Below are 6,000 nucleotides of genomic sequence, written 5' to 3' on the forward strand. Positions count from 1 at the left end.
GTTTAGAAATATCTACATTCTAAACCAGGCTTCTTTTATCTAGTCTTGTGAAACCTGAGGACTTTGTGTTGCTTTTGATCAAGGCAGTAGACAAAATCCAGTGGGGCATGCCTTACAGTGCTATCTTTAACAAGAGTAAAATTTCAATTTGAGAAACCTCAAAACAGATTCTTAAAACAGGATTATGAGTATAATCCCAGATACTACATTTATGTAGATTCTGTCCAATTTAATAACCTAATGTACTCTCACACAATTTAAAAAGTTCTAACAAAATCATTAAAACTACCTGACGGTGTTATCCCTTCCTGTATTCCATTCCCTATTCTTAGATGTATGTTAGGTATATTTGTTTGATTTTTTAGCATCAAACTGTGTTGATTAAGTGAAAAAACAAAGTTAAATCAGAATTTAAAAGACTTCTGTCTTCCATCCATAGTAATGGTACTTCACTGATTTGAAATTCATGTATTTCTGTGTTGAAAGAGAAAACTCTGGTAGAGACACTAATACTAATACGATCCAGTTTCAAGTATTTTGACATACTCAAAGTACCTCTGCCTATTGATAGCAGTATCCTAAATGACAACTCATACATTTCTCATTTAGTTTACAAATTCTTTAAATTCTTTGAGTGTGATTTTTTTTTTTTTCCCACTACACACCCCTGTATTGAATGAAAAAGGTATCATAATTAGGGATGATTTTTTTTCACATCACCAACAATAAACTGTAACAAAATGTTTTAAAATGCTTATTTTCTAGGCATCCTTAGTCTGGAAATTCAATATGTGGTTGTTTGTCTTCTTCTTAACCTACAGCAGCATCTTCCTTGTTCTTTTCAATTTTAAGTTGAAGCAGTAGAATATATTGATCTTTTCTGTGGGCAGAATTCTCAATTTCAATGCCCCTTTAGGGAATTAAATATGGATTTGAAAGAGATGTCCAGCTGCTCATACCATTTGGCAGAAGCTGTCTAAATTGTGCAAGTGGAGGATAAATGCAGACATTTTGAGCTGTTCTAACCTCTCCTTGACTCGACATCTCCATCCATTATGAATCCCTTGGGCCAGATCCTCACTGAGGTAAATTGGCATAGTTTCCTTAGGCTTATTCCTCCTGTGCTGACTTACACCAGCTGAGCCTGACATTATTTTCTCATTAAGTGGATGAAGTAACCAAAGCATGTCTGCAGGCCTCAGAATTGAAATGCATTTCTGGAAGTACTGCTTTGCTTTAGTAGCAGCACTAATGCAGTGGAAGCTCCTGATACCCTCTGTAGACACAGTCACAGGGGAGAGAGTGAATTGAGGTAATATATCCACAGCTGTGAACTGTTCTCCATTTGAACAAGAGGGGACCGGCTGTGCCAAATGAAGCAGAGGAAAGATGAGCCATTCTGCTTGATCCTGGCCCAATGCCCACATGGTCCTGCTACCCATTTTTTCCTGCTAATACCCTGTCTCCTTCATGGCCAGATCTAGATCTTTCACAGGTTAGCTCCATGTAGAAGCTATGGAAAGTTTTATGTAAGAGAAAATGGGGCTTTCCAAAATGTCATATGTCATGTGAAGTTTTACTGTGCCTCTCCCCTGCAACAGAAGGTAGTAATATAGATATGGACTGAAGAGTACAGTGTATATGACTAGGAGAAAATTCCCTCTGGAAGGGATGTTTTTGATACCTGGGACATACACTCTCATTTGATGTGGGAATTAGGCAAGAAAAACAACATTTTTCATAATGAATCTCAGATTTTCAGTTCTTCTAATCAAGCGTGAAATAAATACATTGGTGCCTAATCCATATTAGACACTAATATATTCCTACACACAACTCTGATACCACCCAGAAGGGCTGTCAACTGGATGCAACTTATCTGGAAAATCTAGAAAGGCTACTGCTTATGAGAGATTTAAAATATCCATGTCTTCATAAGCCTTAGTCCTTCTGTGTCCTATGCATGCTACTTGTAGAAACAAATGTCTGTATTATGTTAGAGCTTTAGCACACATTTCAACTAGGAAATCTTACTGGTTTAGAACCTGCAGAACTGGCAGAAGAGTGAAATCAAATGATATGAGTTTGCTAATATATTATTGCACTTAGGTAGCGTAATGACTATGTACTTGATATACGCATAAGATCCTGTTTAGCACCAATCTTAAGAGAATAGAAGATCTCTTAAAAAAAGGAAAAAGGAGTGTTTCACAAGTGGCATAAAAGCCTGTTAACTAGGAATTTAAAAGATTTTCATTGGAATGGAAAAAAAAATGGTATTTAGAAATGCTGCCTGATTTTACTGCATGATTGCTCAAAACACTACCAGCATGATACGCTTTTTATTAGCTGAGTGGCCATCTTGAACTTGCCTCTGCTGACTGTGTTGGGCTTGGTTTCAAATCTCTGTTAATCCTGCAATGAACCTTTAATAAAACTGGATTGACTTTCAATCAGTACTTCGAAACATTAATTAAAATAAAACAGGAGGAACCAAAAGATCAAATGATCTATTGTGGTGGTGGTGTTTAAATCAAAGCTCTTTTCTCCACCCCGCTCCAGAAAAAAACAAGCCTTTGAAGACTGCAGCTGTATGACTTCCAACGTGGTTTTTTTTTTTTTTTTTTTTTTTTTGTTTGTTTGTTGTTTTTTTTTTTAAACTGGCCTTAGGTTTTAATTACTTTTGCTGGTTTTGGTTGGCATTTTCTCTATTTTGGAAGAGTTGTTTGGGACAGTTCTTTTTGCCCTGCCCTTCAGAACAGAAGAGGATAAACCAGGAAAGACTGACATGAACAGTGTGACCAGGCCTGACAAACATTCTCAGCCTGGGCTGCTCTGTGTTCCAGGGTGCATGGTCTCCTGCAAAGGCTGGAAATAACCCTGGAAAGTTTTCTGTTTCCCAAGCCAAGTTATAATAGCTAGCATATATGCACTGCTACAGCTCTGGCATTTTTATTTTCTTATTTTTTAATTTCCAAGTGACCCTCCAGCAATTTCTTTGTTGCCTTTTCCACTACCAACTAGCAGTGTGCTTCTGCAGACAATGCAGCCTGTATGGTAACAGCACTGCACTCCCTGGTCTGCTCCACTGTGCCTCAAGCCTGCAGGAAAACTCACTGATAGCAGAAGGAAAAGAGACTTGATGTTGGCCTCTCCGATGACTGATACTAATTGCATGGTATGGTTACACCTCAGGAGCTAGTTCAGGGACACCTGATCCTTGCTGTCACGCCTGCTATTTTGTAAGTGAATGATCTCATCAATTGTTCTTAAAGCAATTGATCTTTATTTTTTGTATTGTTTATCAATTCCTTTACTCCCTTAATATGTGTCAGATTTCTGCAGCAGTTTTCCTGTACTACTTTTTTTTTTTTTATGCAATTTTTAATTTCATGCAATTAAGTATGTGAGAAACCTATCAGCTGTGTGAGAGAGAAACTGAATAAACAGTAGCTAAACATTTGCCTTAAGTGGCTTTTATAGAACCACATATTGGCTCGAGTTGGAAGGGACCTTAAAGCTCATTCAGTTCCAATGCCCCTGCTATGGACAGGGATGCTACCCACTAGATCAGGTAGCCCAAGGCTGTATGCAACCTGAACTTGAACACCTCCAGGCTTTCTTTTTTTTCATCTACTAGAACTGGAGTATTGAATATGCTTGATAGTATTACTGAAAGAGAAGAGGAAGAAGAGAGGTTGTATTACTTCTTCCAGCCTTAAACAGATACGAAGGCATGGATCTGTCTTCCAAGACTGTCTTCCAGGAAGGTAATATGAAGCTGATAGAAAATGTGTGACTTCAGACACAGGTAAGGTGGTTCTTTGAGGAGGAGGGTGATGTTTAACTTACTGTTGTGTTTGGGTTGCCTCTGAGTTGAAGCCTGGCAGAGGTTCACTTGCCATCTATCTTCCTACCCAAGGACCAGTGTTGCAGCCTTCAGGAAACCTGCAAGGGCAAATTCTTAAGGTCTGTAGCAATTTTTCAGTGTTACTACAATGTCAAATAGCACTGAAGCCTAGAAGCCATCATGTAGTGATTAGTACCATTGGAAACCAGGCATGGATACAGCTTGTGTTGGATCACTTGCAAAGTAACATTGCTTTTAGCCCATCTTACAGTCCTAAGAAACTGCTAAGGAGGAGCTACCAAATAGATCAGTCTGAGGTGGTCAAGTTGTACTGGGGAGAAACTGTGGGTGCGGGTAGGAGGCAAGCAATTCTTTAATACCAGGCCAGATACTTTTCACATTGGAGTGCATAAAGGTTTTCTTTCTCATTTCTATAAGAGTGCATGCTCCACTTTTGTTCTCTGTTGTATCTCAGGTCTGGGGCTTCCTAAGGAGGAGGGAGAGAGTTAGAAGGACAAGTAAATAATGCAAGTGCACATTTTCTTGGTGTAAGTGCAATGCTTTTTCCACTGCATTGCATTACACTAGGCTGAGTAGGAGGAACAGAGTTGTCAAAAATAATTATGGAAAAAAGGAAGCAGAAAACTCAAAAAAAAAAAAAATGTTGAGGGCAGCTGCAAGCTTGAAAATGTGGTTTCAAATGGAATTACTTCTTATACAGAAATGTGTTAGGATCTCTAGTGGGAAACTGGTCTTCTTGATACAGTCACACAGCATTAGTCGTATATTCTTACTAGGCACCAATCTGCTAAGTTTTGTGTTACTGTAGATAATTGCTTTGTGAGATAACTCTTCTACTTAGTTAATTTCCCTTTCTCTCTGCCCCTTCTACTGCATTTGAAGTCTCATCAAAATCTCATCAGCATCATCATTATGAAAACTTACTGAAAATATTTCTGATGATAAGTCATAAAGAGGTGATAAGAGGATAGGGTAGTAATGGGAGTGAGAAAGAGTTGGAAAAAGGGCCTCACCACCCTCTGAGTAAATAATTTCTTCCTTGTGTCTAATCTAAATATACCCTCTTTTAGTTTAAAGCTGTTACTTCATGTCTTGTCACTCCACTCCCTGACAAAGAGTCCCTCCCCAGCTTTCATGTAGGCCCCATGTACAGGAAGGCTGCTGTAAGGTCTCCCCAGAGAACTTGTCTTCTCCAAGGCCGAACAACCCCAACTCCCTCAGTCTGTCTTCATAGGAGAGGTTTTCTAGCCCTCTCATCATTCTTGTGGCCCTTCTTTGGACTTGGTCCAACAGGTCCATGTCCTTCTTGTTCTGGGGGCCCCAGAGCTAAATGCAATACTTCATTGCTTCATATCAATTCCTGTATAGCTTAATTTTAACTTATTTAGAAAATATATTTCTTAAAGGGGCCATCACAGTTCCAGAAGCTGTGACAACAAATACATTATACGTGAATTGAGGAAGAAAACAAAAAAACATTAGTAAAAAATAAGTAAAAATCACCTTTCTGTTTGTTTATTTATTTATTTATTTATTTTTATTTTTAAATGAATACAGTGATTTCATCAAATCAGACCAAATCCCTTTATTATTGTTGTTATAGGATGGTAGGTGGTGAACGATGGACAGAGAATGTGTGGGAAGGAAAACTTACTTCAAGAGTAAAAGTCAAAAAAAAAAAAAAAAAAAGGAAGAAACAATAAGAACAGAAGTGACAAATTAAGTATAGCATATATATAGATTTCTGTGAGACCTTGCACTTTTGTTTTGTGAGGGTTTTATCTGTAATATGTACTCTCACATCTCTTGAGAACTGTTTGCTTTAACGCTGAAATGACTGAAAACAAAACTTAACCTAAACCTAGTAACCCTGTTTATTTTACTGAGCATACTCAAAAAATCATCTGTTTGACACAGTATTTTTATACGTTTGACACCTATTTTTAGTAATTTTTACTTCCTACTTCATATTTGTGATTAAAATTCGAGCTGGAGGTTGGAGTGCCATTGTACTTGACAGTGGCACTGAGTTACTCAGTATGTTGACAAATGTGTATGATCTTTCCTGAAAAATTTTGCAATTTAAGGATGTACCAATATTGTAGTTAATCATTGTGGTTAATAAAGGC

This window comes from Aythya marila (genome assembly GCF_965140915.1).
Source record: "Aythya marila genome assembly, chromosome: 2".
In the NCBI taxonomy this organism is placed as follows: domain Eukaryota; kingdom Metazoa; phylum Chordata; class Aves; order Anseriformes; family Anatidae; genus Aythya; species Aythya marila.